General features: G+C 35.9%; 1 non-coding gene across 1 annotated transcript; it reads left to right on the top strand.

The window, feature by feature from the left end:
* The first annotated feature begins 7,008 nt into the window (after window positions 1–7,008).
* Window positions 7,009–7,158, top strand: LOC131747320 (U12 minor spliceosomal RNA). The gene has a single exon (XR_009332867.1). It is a non-coding gene; the product is annotated as a U12 minor spliceosomal RNA (small nuclear RNA).
* Window positions 7,159–16,193: the final 9,035 nt, after the last annotated feature.

Here is a 16,193-nt window from a genome sequence, read left to right as displayed (position 1 = left end):
GGTCTTAAATATTAGACACTCTTCTCCTTCATCTCTCAGAGTAAATACAATGGATTCATGATCATTTCTGGGATGCTTTCTTTATTATCCCTTGCATCTTCTTTCTTTTTACTTGTTTCTTAAAACAGTTGAGTGATCCCTCTTTCACCCTCTCTCTCTATATATTTTTCATCTGTTTTTTAATTTTACATTTATTTTCCTTAAAAGCCTATACTATAACAAAACTCTTTGTAAATTCCTTATGCCAGAGTATTTTCATTTTACTCTACTTCAAGTAAATTACATCTATAACCTTCCTTAATGTCTATCTGTATCACATTGTTGCTTTAATTCCTATAATAGTTTATCACATTAGTAAAGTCTATTGAAAAATGATAGGATTTTGTGTTAGAAGACAACAATTCTATGTGAGACAATATTTTTTTAAGCCTAAGTTTCTCCTTCAGTATATAAGGGATAATAATGTCTACATCAAAATGCTTTAAAATTATATAAATATATATAGGAACTATTTTTAAAAATTAAATGATAGATATGTGTATGCATATATGTAATAATAAACACTTCAATCTGGCTAAATTCCTCTTGTATTGTCAATTTAGGATTATTTTCCTTCATGTTCTAGCTACATGTTGGAAATTAGCCCCAAGCAAATTCCACATACATTATTTGCTTTTATAACTTGAGATTATAAATCTCTACTACTCATTTGTATACAATGTATCTCATTATTAGTAAGTGACACATTTTCCTGGCTCTTTGCCTCAATTTATCAGTGCAAACTCTTCAACATTCCCAGTATCTCGAAAGTGTGAATTAATTTGCCCAGCGGGATGTTTTACCTATGTTCACGAACAATTTTCCTATCAAGAGCCACTGACAGTGTGTGTGAATCATTGCTTTTCCTGACACTTTTCCAACTGAGGTTCCATTCTTTCCTATTTCAAAGAGCGGTTTCCGTGGGGCCCTCCAACGACAGAGTTAAGGGCTGTCTGTTGAGCATTCATTCTCTCTTCCTTTAGAAAAATACCATCATGTTTGCCTTGGAGAACAACCCTTCTCTGAGTCCATGTGAATTTTACCCCCACCTCCAAAGGTGGGCACATGGCCAAGTCTGGCCACAGAACACCACAAACCAGCCAAAGTGATAAATTAATTTACAGGAATGTGTCTTTAGAGTTAGTTCAGTCCTGATCCTGGTGCTTTTACTGGAAAGTGTAGAGAGATACACCCTCATTTGACCTGGTCTTGAACGTGAGAAAACAATACTCTCAATCTACTCCTGGTGACAGTTAAGTGAAGCCACCAGCTTTGAGGAAAGCAGAGTCACGAGATGGACAAAGACCGATTCTTTATAATATTGCTTGGTTCTGCAAAACAAGTGGTGTATGAAAGCTTTTCAGCCACTATAGTTTTCAATTATATGAACCAAGTCTTTCTTTTTTTCTGCTTAAAGATAATTTGAGTTTCCTGTGACTTAAAACTAAAATAATCCTAAAACTCAGTTACTATATTGCAGTTGTTGTACCATTCATCACATTCTGAGGATATCTTAGGGAAAAACAATTCTTTCCTTGTTGTTTAACTCTCAGAGTATGGTTTGTACTCTAAATTTATAGACTCAGATAAAGTAGTTCTTTCAGTTCTCTTTTTCGGTGGCTTCTATGTCAAGGACTCAGATATATCCAGCCACTAGATAGTTTTGAATTCTTTCTGTGTACCGACAAGGAGGTTCAGGGGCAGGTTCAACGTGGTATTTTATTTCTTCAGCTGAGTCCTCTCTTAAGGGCTCCTCACATATACTGCAAATCTTCTTCTGTTGGCTCTCCTCATACGTTTGTACAATTTATACTAGATACTGAGTTTTTATTTAATTTTTAATCAGCCAGCTCCTCAGCCTCTATACTTTGCTAGACATATTTAAATCTCTCTTGTACATTTAAGCTATGTTTGTTTCTCTCTGTGTTCTTTCCGATGTATTTTCCTGCTGCTAAAAAAAAGTCCTCCATTTTCTGTACTGCTCTGTATAATAAAGTAACAAATGAAATCTAAAGTAATTAAAATTTAAAGCTCAGTTCTTCAGATCCACTAGTCCCATTTCGGGTGCTCAGTAACCACATGGGGCTAGTAGCTACTATTTCAGACAACACAGATATAAAACACTTCTATCACTGAAGAAAGGTCGATTGGACAACGCTATTCTAGACTGTGTCTCAGAACCTGATTTCAAAGAAAATAAATCACCTTTAAAAAATGTAAATTTCCAAGTTGCATCTCAGATCCACTGGGTGCGGGTAGGTATTCTGAGGGCCTTTATTGTTTTTAAAGAAAGATAAGTTGCTAAGGATTTGAGACTACCTCTGCTGAGCCTCTGTCAGCAATGATGCCGATGATTTAGTATAACCCATCCCACCTCAGATTTTTCCTCCTCTGAAAATAAGCTACCTGGCTGCAATTTGTTATTTAGTGATTTCTAGTGTTTCCAGTTCTCCAGTACTTAATTTAAGCTTGATACTACACAAGGATTAAAATCTAAACATCAACTTGTATTTTATGTGTGAACTCAGCCATTATTTTGTGATGTTGAGCAGATTTATATATATATATATATATATATATATATATATATATATATATATGAGAGAGAGAGAGAGAGAGAGAGAGAGGGAGAGAGATTTATTTTAGTCTGAAATCTGCAGGGCAGGCTGACATGCTGAAGACCCAGGGAAGAGATGATGTGACAGCTCAAGTCCAAAGGCACTCAGGAGGCAGATTTTCTTCTAATTCAGGGGACCTCAGTCTTTTCTCTTAAGGCTTTCAACTGATTTGTTGAGGCCCACCCATGTTATGGAGGGTAGTCTGATCTACTCAAAATCTATGGACATAAATGTTAATCATATGTCAAAACTCCCTCATTCTGTTCCATTTTTCTGAAGAACCCTAATATGATATCCTTGGTAACTCCCTATTTATTTCATTAGCAGTAAAATATATAAATACTTGAGGGCAGGGATCAAGTAAAACCTTAATATAGAAGACAAATCCATATAACATGTAGCTAATGTTAGCTAACAGGGAATCATGATCAAGGAGGGAATTCCCTGGCCGTCCAGTGGTTACGAGTTGGCACTTTTGCTGCCGGGGCCCAGGTTCAATCCCTGGTCAGGGAACTAAGATTCCCGCAAGCCCCATGGCATGGACAAAAATAAAAAAATAAAAAATAAAGAAGGAAATCCTTCCATTTGTCACATCATGAATGAACCTGTAGGGCATTATGCTAAGTGAAATAAGCTACGCAGAGAAAGACAAACACTGCATGGTATCACTTATATGTGGAATAATTTTTGAAAAGTCGAACTCATAGAAAGAGAGTAGAAAAGTGGTTGCCAGGGGCTGGGAGGTGGGGGAAATAGGGAGAGGTTGATAAAAAGGTACAAACTTTCAGCTATAAGATGAGTAAGTCTGAAGATCTAATGTATAACGTGGCAACTCTGGTTGATAACATTGTATTGTATAAGTGAAATTTGTAAATATGAGAAGTGATGGATATGTTAGTTAACTCGATGGGAATCCTTCTGTAATATATACATATATCAAATCATCACATTGTACACTTTTAATATTATATTACAATTTTATTTGTCAGTTATACCTCAATAAAGCTGAAAGAGAAAAAAGGATCAAATTCAGGACATTTAAAAAGATCTTTCATTTTCACTTTTTTCTAAGAACTTCTAATAGAAAAATAATCTACATACTCCTATTAAAATACAACATGTACTCTAAATGCAGCATGAATATGTCAGTAACAACATGTATACAAAATGTATAAGGTTGGTGGAGAAGAAAACCCATTCCTAAAAACGAAAAATGAATTCCATGAATTCATATAAGTGGTACAAGCACAATTTTCCATCCTTGATCAGTTCCCTTGGATTATCTGAAGCACCTCATTGTCTGCCAGCTGTCAGATGTATTTTTAATTAGGCACTAATGAAGTAATATATGTATGTAAACCATTTAAACCTTGTTCCAGTTTGCAAGGACATCTGTGAGGTGAAAAGTGAGAAACCTTGATCTTTGCCAGACGTTACAAATTATAAAACTATAAAACATGAAACTCAGGTACTCGGAATGACTCAATTTAAAACAGGGAGGGTTCTATTAAGAAGGTTAGAAAGGACATTTTGCTTAACTTAGTTGAAATGAGAGGTTTCTCCAGTTTTTCTCTGCAGCTATATTTTTGGGCTGCTTTATTGCTCTGTATAACATATAACAGTCTCTATGTTTTCTAATATGCTTGAAAGTTATACTTTGTAAAGAATTTTGGGGAAAAAAGTGATTTTTTTGGTTCAATTTATTTCAACGAATGTTGCTCTATAATTGAAGATAACATTAACACTTTGGCTCAGATAAGACAGAATCTATCACACAAATTACCTTGCATGCAGCAGGTTCCGAACAAAGTTTTTTTGACTCAATTTTAACTAGAAGATTACTCACAGGTCCTGAGAAACGCTGGTATGAAAAGACCTTCGTTTGGTCATCTGTAGGTGTTAATTCAGCTATGGTCTTTTTGTTGCCCAGAGGGAGTTTCGGTGTAAATGAAGTCAGTGTTAAAGGTAGAAAATAAGGCGTGTTACTTTTCTTTAAATCACTCTTTTGTGATTCAAGTCATGGCCCTTGCCAGTAAGTATTAGTTTATCTATCTATCTATTTATTTATTATAAACTTATTTATTTATTTTTGGCTGCGTTGAGTCTTTCTTGCTGCCCGTGGGTGGGCTTTCTCTAGTTGTGGCGAGCGAACACTACTCTTTGTTGCGGTGCGCGGGCTTCTCATTGCGGTCGGTGGCTTCTCGTTGCGGAGCGCGGGCTCCACACGGCCCGTTGTGGCTTGTGGGCTTCAGTAGTTGCGGCTTGTGGGCTTCAGTAGTTGCGGCTTGTGGGCTCTAGAGCGCAGGCTCAGTAGCTGTTGCGCACGGGCTTAGCTGCTCCGAGGCATGTGAGATCTTCCTGGCCCAGGGCTCAAACCGTGTCCCCTGCATTGGCAGGCAGATTCTTAACCACTGCGCCACCAGGGAAGCCCCCCTATTTATTTTTATTTTAAGTAACTAATGGTAACCAATTCACTTTTTCGTTTGCTTTTCACTGTCTATAAAGTATTGCATCCACAGGTGCGGCCATGTAAACCAGTTGCCTCCGACTGAAGGAGACCAGCAACTGTGTGTGATCTCTGTGACATCAGAACATTGCCAGCCTCTGACTGGTTCATTTTTGGGGTCCAGTGAGCCCAATGGTCAGTTAACAATGCACCTTTAGAAAGAGGTGCACGTTTAACTCATACTAAACTTGAGTGAATAATCTTGCCAATTAAGAATCATCATTTTATGATGCAAAATTCAATGATGGCACCCTTGGCTGCCTATTATAACCATTTGGAAAGCTTTATACAGGTATCAACACCAGGACCCATCCCGTACCACTGTAAGCTGTTTCTGGGCAGGGACCCAGGCATGTTAGTTTTAAAAGCACCTATGGTGTCCCAGATGCACAATGGCATTAAGAACCCCTGGAAGATAATATTTGAAAGCCATGATGGAGGACTCGGGAGAAAAGACTGATGTCCCTCAAAGAAGAAGGAATTCTGCCTCCAGGCTGCTTTCACACTCGAACTTCAATATCAACCCTTCCCTGGTCTCCAGCCTGCCAGGTCAGGTGTGGATGTTAACTTCATGCTGTCACTAGCTGTATCAGCTTTTGGTTTGCCCTTCACACCAAAGTGTGATTGTAAAAAAGAAAATTTTAAAAGTGATACTTCAATTTCAAGTACAGAATAAATGTTGTTGCAGATTGGAAGGAATAGGTTCTGGTCTACCTGCAGGCCACCTTTAGATGATAGTTCTGTAAATGCAAGCAATTAAATCTCAAATATAGCTGTGTATTGAATCATCCAGTATACTTGGTAAACGTATTTGCATTTGCAGCACAGAGTTTCAGAATCAGCAGTTTGGGAAGTGTCCAGGAATCTCAATTTATACAAATATCACAGACAGTTCTCATTCAAGTGGTCTATGAGATCATTGAAAAACACAAAAGGATTCAATTAGTTCATCCATAATGGAATCTTTGGGTGCACAATAAGCAAGTAGTGCTGTAAAAATAATATATTCAGGATATTAAAAATATGCTATAAAAATGAAAACATCTAAAGAAAAGACCTCCCAATTCCCAAGATTTTATTAAACCATGCTCGTTTTGCTTCCCTTCTGTCTTCTAAACTTTTCCTCTGATCTCCTTTTTCCTACTCGCTTTTCCTTTCCTTTCTCTCTCCTGTCTCATCTCATTTCTTCTTTTGTTCTCCTCTCTGTTTCTAATATTCCCTCTCTTTTTCTCAATCTCCAAGGCTGTCTGCATCTTTAGGTAAGAAATTTATAAACAGAAATCTCAATTAAATAGAGTTGGAATACTAGAAGGGGGAGGTCTCATGCCCTGTGATGATAGCAAAGCCCAACAGGAAGAAGAAACACTTCTCTTCTTTCCTAGCAAGGACTCGAAGTAAGAGGTTGGACAGTTGCTGGAAAGGGGTCACAGACCAAGAAATCCAGGAAGCCTCCAGAAGTTAGAACAGGCAAGGAAACAAATTCTCAGAGTTTCCAGAGGAACCAACCCTGCTGACACATAACTTTAGACCAGTGAAACCAATTTCAGATTTCCAGCTTCCAGAACTATAAGATAATACATTTATACTATTTTAAGTCACAAAGTTTAAGGTAATTTGTTTCAGTAGCCCATAGGACATAATACAGGATACATTTATCTCTTACTCCCATTTTAGTGCTTTTCTCATTAATTCATTACAATTATAGCACATTATTCAAGTGTTCGGTGATTTTTAGGATTTGAAAAAAAAATTATTTATAAAATAACTTAAGAGTAAACTATTATTAATAAAAGTGGAATCTCACAAAGCAATAAGTGTTGACTTTGTAATTCAAGAAGAGCCCAAATGCCTTAAACTTCTGAGTCAGGAAAATAACAATTCGGGCTTACGCCCAAATCCTCACTGCTAATATCAGACGAATTTTTGAGCGGGTAAAGTTTGACTCTACGGTGACCCGACTACTTTGCGGGATGCCTGGGAGTTGCGATCTGCCCGTACCTCTTGCATCTAAAAAGCAGAATACAGTGGCGCTTCTCTGGTGGCGCAGTGGTTGGGGGTCCGCCTGCCGGTGCAGGGGACGCGGGCTCGTGCCCCGGTCCGGGAGGATCCCACGTGCCGCAGAGCGGCTGGGCCCGTGAGCCATGGCCGCTGAGCCTGCGCGTCCGGAGCCTGTGCTCCGCAACGCGAGAGGCCGCAACAGTGAGAGGCCCGCGCACCGCAAAAAAAAAAAAGCCCTAGAGTGTAAATATTGCTTTAACATGAGGACAAAGCAAACTGATAGCTGCCATATATATATTCATATGTAGCTGATGTTATCTACAACACAAAGAAAAATTTAGGCAGTGAATAATTGGAAGTATTTATTTATTTGATCGTGAACCCGAATTGGTGTACATAACTTGTATAAAGTTGAATCAACTCATGGGTCAATTCACTATTTCATCCAAAATATGTAATTCAACATTTATGACACATTGAAAATAAATCAAATCTTGGCATGTTTGAAGAAATTTCAAAGTAGATGCTATAGCATACAACAAAACTCTTTTACCAAATCCTCCTCAGCATATATTGATCCATAGCTCCTCACATCAGTTGCAAAGACTTCCTTGATCTCTGTCAGTTTATAATTTTAAAATTTCCCTAATTTTCTGTCAAACCCAGTTCATGATGACACTTGCATTTCTCCTCCATCCATCCTCATCATCCTTCTCTATCGGTTTTTCTTCCACTACTAACTCTCTACCCTTTCTGCTCTACAGCCCACACCCTCTTTTTTATAACCTGTCTGTAAGACCACTATTCACAACAGGCACAAGAAGAAGCTAGAGGGAGAGGCCATTTGTGAATATTGAAACATTTATACATTTTCCATATCATGTGCTTTACAGGTCATCTTTGAAATAAAGAACACAATTAAAAATAAATTGTTAAATGTAAAAATAAATTTAAAATGATGAATTGTAGATAATATATTCATGAATATATAGAAATATTTAGAATCTACTTTAAAAAATAGTATAATAATAGTGTATACTTCCATGGTTCAAGAACAACTGGTTGAATATTAAATAATTTAATCTCACACAGCTCCAGTAAACACTTTTCCTAGATTAAATAAATTGATCAGAAGTAGGCTTATTTTATTAGTGAGACAAAATAAGTTGTTTTTCCTTCCAAATGCTGTCCACTATAAACAAGTGGGCAGACCATAATGAAGCTAAGTTTTAATTTTTAATATATTATCAGTATCAAGATTTATTTATGAGTGAACTTTATCTAAAGAAATGAAGACACTGAGTAATTTACATATTTTTCCTCAATGCATGGTAGAGTCAAAACTTACTTTAAAATATTTTAAAATAAATATTCATATATATAAATATTTAAATATAATTGTCCTATGTCTATAATTGTAGATAATATAATGTATTTTTATGAGTTGAAGAAACAATAAAGGACAAAGGTAGGAATTAGAAATACTAACAAGTTAAGAACGATGATTGTCATGTAACATGCATTTATTGAGCACGACGTACAAGGTTTCTGAGCAATACAAAATTAGTATGTTGCATCTCTCCTTAAGGATCTGATAACCTAGCCTGGTAAACACACATATGTGTAACTTACAATGTAAAGCAGTCTTTCCTACCTGCTAGAGTAACAGGGACAAAGATTGCTGTGGAAACACAGAATTAACATGACTAATTCCACTTGGGGAGAACACTGCAAGTAGGTACACATTAAGGCTCTTGATTCATCCTGTAGATGTTGAAGACCAGGGCAGCAGAGACACAGGTGATGGCAACAGAGACACAGGTGATGGCATAGAGGGAGAGATAAGCGCATGAATGCATAGTTAATGGTGATTGTGAATATGGACGTGCCACACAGCCTCACTGAAAGGCATGCGCTGTAAAGATTTAGGGATTTATGCTGGGGAAGAGATGCAGTTGAAAAAATTAATCAGGTTAGTGCCTGGTAGGTCTTGATTTTATTCTGAAATTATGGACATGGCATGATTATGTCTTTATTTTAGGCAGTGAACCAAAGACTAGCAATATTGATGACTGCTGCTATAGATACAGTAAGAATTAACAACAGCCTAATCCAGCGTGCTACAGATGAGAACAACTTGTTTGCTATAATGTTCTTATATTCTGTACCATGTAACCATTTTGTAATTATTTTCTATGTTCTTATATTACATAAAAAAGATATAAAATCATTGTATTGCTTTTTAGAAACCTAAAATATAATTGATCCTCGTTATTTGTAGATTTGTGAATTTGCCTACTCACTGAAATGTATCTGTAACCCCTAAATCAACACTTGTGATGCTTTCCTTGTCATTTGCGGACACGTGCAGAGCAGCACAAAATTGGAGTGGCCCAATACACACGTTCCCAGCTGAGGTTGAACAAGGTGGCTCTCGGCCTTCTCGTTTCAGTCCTCGTACTGTAAACAAGTGACTTCATGATTTACTTCGTGCCATGTTTTTCACATTTTTGTGCTTCTTCTTGGTTATTTTGCTGTTTAAAATGGCCTCCAAGCGTCGTGCTGAAGTGCTGTGTGGTGTTCCTGACTATAAAAAGGCTATGATGTACATTACAGAGAAAAACCATGCATTAGGTAAACCTCTTTCCGTTCTGAGTTATGGTGTTGCTGACCATGAGTTCAATGTTAATAAATCAACATTATATATTATATCAGGTGTCTTTAAACAGACACACATAAGACAAGGCTATGCATTGACTAGTTGTCTACAAGGTGACCAGAGGCTTGCAGGAACCTAACCCTGTTTTTCCCCCATGAGCAATGGTTCAGTGTTTGCTAATTCAGTGTTTGTGATGAATTTATCGAACATAGATACCCAGAAAAATGAGAATTGACTGTATTTACTGATGAAGTGTTGGAGCGATCTGGAGTTTGCTTAGAAATAATTCACAGAAGCACAGGGAATTGGGTTGGGGCATAGATGAAACACATTGATGAGGTGAAAATTGGTGAAGCTGCAATTAGCTGCTCGTTAAACTATTTTCTCTATTTTTGTAAACGTTTGGCATTTCCATAATAAAAAGTTGTTTTCAAAATCCAAAAAAAAAAAAAAAGAAAAGAAACCTATGCAATATAATTAAACCTGAAGCAAGTAGAATTTAACATTATATGTAATTACCATTTTTCCCAGTGTATTTAGGGATCAACAGTCTAACTCCCCACTTAGTATTAATTATAAGATAATTAGAAACATTTGGAGTTTTGATAGTCAAATATATGTTGTCAATCATGGTTGTCTAAAAATAATAGAAAAATAAATAATATCAAATTTAAAAACTATAGATCATAAGCATCGTATCTGGTTTGAGGAATAATTACTGTGTTCTGTCATTTTAAAAAAAGAGCTCCCAAAACTATTGTGACTTGTTTTTCAAAGCAGCATCAAAACATTTCTGCCAAAATAAATCATAGTACCCATTTAACTAACTTAAGTGACTAAAGCAAGTTAACAGGCTGATACTAAAGCAAAACTAATTTACTAATTTCCCTAAAAAAGTCAAGTTATAATTGCAGTATGCTACTAAGCTCAATATAACTTTTGTCTTTTCTCATAAAAATATTTTTGTGTCAAAAATATATTCAATGATAAATCTTACACTCTCTCCTTCCCCAAAGAGATCAGCTGCTTTCCACCCTCATTCCTTGCTCTTGGCCTTGACCTGAGCTAAGAACTCTACTTGAGAATTTGGTAATGGGAAGAGAAGAGTACTTGAGGAGATGCAGTGTTAAAACACAGAGATAGGGAAGACGATCAACAGATTAAATAGTCATACATAATGAAATGTTTAAATTATGCTTTGGGGCATTAGTTAATGTTTTTTAATTACGTACAAATTATGCTTTGGGGCATTAGTTAAGAATGTTTTTTTATTATGTATTATATAGATAGATATTATATGTTTCTACATATACATTGTAATAAAAACTTTTCTTTAAAGTTTAAATAACATATGCATTACAAAGAGCCTCTCCGGATTGAATAGAATCAATACAGTTTGGATAAAAAAAGAATTCAAAAGTGAAACAATGAAAACAATATTTTCTCTCTCATTTTCTTCATTTATGTAAAGCATGTTCCAAACTAGAGTTAATAATATTTGCATAGAATTATATGATTATAGCATTGTATGAGAGAATCTAAAACATTCTATTGAAGAAAAGAATGTGAAAAAATATTATTGGCTTTTTGAATATTGACAATTTTTCTTCTCTGTCCATACCTATTACATGAATGATATCAATCTCCCCACACTGACTCTACTTTTAATCTTCATATAAAGGAAGATTATTTTAAAAGTGAAATAAGAATCTAGTATATTGAAATCCAATGGAGAAGCTTTTATCTAAGAAATTATTCCAAATATGTAGCTATATATAAGAACAAAAGGCAGAGCCAATAGCTTATTAAGATACTCATGTCCATATTGAAGATTTGCTTATGTATTTACTAAACTTTCTATTGACAAACTCATCACATTATTAAAAATTACTGCAAACAGTTGTCATATGGATATAGATAAGCCTAGTCTAGATAAGCTACTGGTAACACCAAGGTAGTTAATTGTCTTGGTGCTTGAATTAATATGACATGTAGCCAATCTGATGGGCTGCAAAAGATGTAGTCGTTACAATGCACAGCTCCCCTCCCCCAGGGGTTACCACTGGGAAGTCAGTTCACCAGTTCTGTGTACATTCGGCCTGTGTCTCTTTACTTTCTGTATAAAACATGATTTAATTAAAAAGCTTCATTTGAATTGAAAAAGTAATCTTCAGAGTATCTGGTGACATTTAAAGTAGAAGTTATGGCTCAAAATACTGCTGGACGGCAGTTTCAATAGTGCATGCAGTAATCCTATGGTTTGTGATGATTTTTAACATGCTGTAATAGGAAAGCTCTAGTTTGGTTAGCACTTATAAATCTGTTGGTTACTTTAATCGATCTTGGGCCTACAATTAACAAAGAGTGCAATGTGTTTGGTGATATAACCTTAACAGTAGAATATATAATTCCATGCAGACAGTCAGATATATCTTGAAGTAAAAAATTAAAGTTTGGAAGCAACATATTTATTTATGGAAAGGAAATTTGATAAATACATGGCCCATCTTTCTGTATTCAGGTTTTATCAGACAGTTTGAGCTTAGGAAAACCTCCATCTGTTCTGTTATTTTTGTTGCTGTTTCCATTCTTTGTACAAGGAATAAATATAGTCCTGAAGTATACTGGGAAAAAGCTTAAGTAATGAGAAACAATCTGTAGTTACTGCTTTGTTGTTAATTAGCATGTGACCTTGGGCAATCACTTCATCTATTTATACTTCAGTTTCCGTCGTACCTTTCTTCCTTTTTTTTTTGGTGGTACGTGGGCCTCTCACTGTTGTGGCCTCTCCCGCTGCGGAGCACAGGCTCCGGACGCGCAGGCTCAGCGGCCACGACTCACGGGCCCAGCCGCTCCGCGGCACGTGGGATCCTCCCGGACCGGGGCACGAACCCGCGTCCCCCGCATCGGCAGGCGGATTCTCAACCACTGCGCCACCAGGGAAGCCCTCCGTAGCTTTCTTAACAGGAGGTGATATTACATAATTTATAAAGTTTTCTCCAGTTTTTAATTGCTAGGAATATATTTTTACACTGATTCTATGATTCTATTTGATACCCTAAACTGTGGGCTGGAAAACAGATTATCATAGACCTGTGAAGGGCAAATAGAAGAGGCACTTCAGATTGATTCTTATTTTACCTACTAATGGAAAATTTACTGATTCTGAGTTAATGGGTCCAATCATTAAAATACAGCATAACGCTCTCTCTCAAATGCTAATAGTTAGAAGCATTTTTCCACGAGTCCTTTATGATCTCAAATATCTATTGTCTAATGACCCTGACAAAGCTGTGTAGCAAATACACTAACCAGTAGAGGTGGTAATTAGTGATTCCGGACTCCGGAGGAGAGGGCCCAAAGGGTCTTTGATTCCTCCTGAATGCTCTGAGTCGGTACTGCATTTGCCGATTGTGGGACATAAATACTGTGAATTCTGGATGGTCTTAGGTAGCACATGGATAGATCATTAAAAATTATTGAAAATAGAGAAAGACATAAGAAAGAGACCTAAGGAGAAAGATACTCCTTTATCAATTCCATTAATTCTTTTCTGATGAACTCAAATATAAAAGACCCATCTGGAGCTAATATGTTTTTAACATTTCTCTATCACTTGTTAATCTCTATTTTTAACAAAGATTCTCTGGGGCTCCAAACATTTGGGAGCCAGCATTATTTTCTTGTCATTAAATTTATTGTTACAATTACAGTCTATTTATATGAGGATATTTTTTCAGTTTATGAGAATGATAACATTTCATTTCAAACTAAATTGATTTAATTAAAATACTAAAAGTACAGTAGTAAATAGAACAAGGTGTGTACAGAAATAGTAAATAATATAGTTCATAAGTGGATAAGACCAAAACAATTTGGATGGCATTATATAAAAGATGTAAATTTAAGAACCACAAATTTTATGGAAAAACCACAAACTTTGAAATGAAAGAGACTAAGGGTAAATCACCCCTTCTCCTCCTAATGCAGATAACTTTGAACACTTTGTTGAAACTTTCTAAGCCTCAGTTTCCTCACTTATTTAAAGACAGTGGTATCAGTTTTTGAGTTGTTGTGAGGATAAAAGTAGATGTAAGGTAAAGTATCTGCATATTGAAGGTGCTGAAATACATCAGTTTTCTCTCCCGTGTTAGACAGGAATGGATGTGCTTTCCTTGGTTCACTAAGATGAACCAATACAGAGTTAATTTAAATAGCAGGAGAACTCGATAAAGCGCAAAGCAATTAAAACGTTAATGTAGCCTTCCTTTGACTTCTTGACTATTTAGTAGTAAGTAAGAAAATAAGTATAGGGGTGAAGAAGGGGAAACATAAGAAAGGAGTACTTATTTAATAAGAATACATTAACAGATTCCTACCTCATAAGCCATTTGAACAGCAGAGACAATCAAGAATATTTGTGCATAGAACTTAAAGTTCACACTGACATCTTATTGTCAGTGACAAATGTAAGTGTAAAAATGCCAAAGTAAAGATGAACATAAACACACTGCTGTAGTATAAAGTTAATACTGTAAGGAGAACAATGAAAATAACAGGTTATACGACTAGGGGAGAGAGGAAAGCTTAGGCATATATAGCAAAACATTAGATAAGAGAGTTTTGACTTTTGGTCAACAAATTTAAAATACTTACCTGGATTACTAAACATGGAAATCTGTCTTCCAAATGTTCAGTCTTTGAATAGTAGGTGGTAGATAATCTAAATGGTTGATCACCATTGACCACCACGTTTTCCCCTGATACTAATATTTTAGTGATTTCATTTGTCCTCACCATTTCTATCAAAGACAGACAAGAGGAAGGCAAGAGCATGAGCTTTCATGAGGTTTGCAGATAACCTTTGGATTGCCTTCATTCATCCTACTGGCTGCATATCATTAGAGCTAACACGTTAAGTATACTGTTTTCTCTGTGAGAATGGATTTTTCATAATTTTATCTTCATAATTATTCTTCTTTGAATATATTTTTATTGTACATTTTAAAAAATCTAAGTTTAAAACTCTCCATTAGTTTTCTGTTTTCTTCTCTGTTGTTAATACAGATGTTCAACAATAAAAACAATAAATTGGTCCCATAATGGGCATCTAGGGTGTGCTGCTCACCTTTGTATATTCAGAAGCTCAGTTCTATCAGTTTTTATAATGTTGATGAGTCTCTGGGGGACTGAGAAACACTAGTCAAATCCATGAGTGTGATTGACAAATCAGAAGCCAACTTACTAACTTTATTTTTTAAATTCAAGTATAGTTGATTTACAATGTTGTGTTAATTTCTCCTGTACAACAAAGTGATTCAGTTATGTGTGTGTATATATATATATGTGTGTGTGTGTTTGTTTATATATATATATTATATATATATATATATATATACATTCTTTTTTATATTCTTTTCCATTATGGTTTATCAAGAATATTGAATATAGTTCCCTGTGCTATGCAGTAGGACCTTGTTGTTTCTCCATCCTATATATAATAGTTTGCATCTGCTGATCCCAAACTCCCAATCCATCCCTCCCCCACCCCCTCCCCCTTGGCAACCACAAGTCTGTTCTCTACGTCTGTGAGTCTGTTTCGGTTTTGTAGATAACCAACTTATTAACTTTAAATAAAAGCTACCTTTACATCAGTCTACCCCTGGGAATTGTTAAGGACACTCCTTTTAATTATCAGTGTACCAGTACCTCAGAGTACATTAGAATTCACCAGTTGCTTTAGTAAGTAGAAAATGTAGCAAAGGATATTTAATGTATCAAAGAATACTTTACCCAGGGTATGAAAATGTCTGATTAGCTCATTGCTTCCTCAGAGAAGGGACTAAAACTCTAGCAGCCAAAATGGTATGTAATCCATCAAATATATTCTCCTTTTTCCTCTTCGTGTTACAAAAACTTGCCAAATTCTCCTAATGATATTCTTTTACAATTAACAAAATTGAATATATCACTCATGCCCAAATTGTCACAAAAATATCTGAAGTTACGGCACACCCTACAGTATTGGTTTGAAATAATATAATGGGCCCAAGAGCAATATATTTTTTAACTACTTCAAAAATAAACCACTTATACATATAGCTCACCTCAAGCATTGTGAACCAATATTTACCTTTTCTTTAAGTTTTTAAAAGACTTTATTATTTTCAGAGCCGTTTTAGGTTTACAATAGAAAGTTGAGAGGAACGTACAGAGATTTCTTATATATCCCCTACTCCCAAGGCTCCTCCTGCATTATCAACATCACTCACCAGAACTGTACATTTTTACCAAGGATGAACCCCCACTGACACATCACAATCACCCAAAGTTTACCTAAGGCTTCTTCGTGTTTCCTATCCAGTGGGTTTGA

The sequence above is a fragment of the Kogia breviceps genome, chromosome 1, assembly GCF_026419965.1.
Source record: "Kogia breviceps isolate mKogBre1 chromosome 1, mKogBre1 haplotype 1, whole genome shotgun sequence".
NCBI classification, from domain to species: Eukaryota; Metazoa; Chordata; class Mammalia; order Artiodactyla; family Physeteridae; genus Kogia; species Kogia breviceps.
The sequence above is the reverse complement of the archived record's forward strand: the minus strand, read 5'-3'. Positions and strand labels throughout refer to the sequence as shown.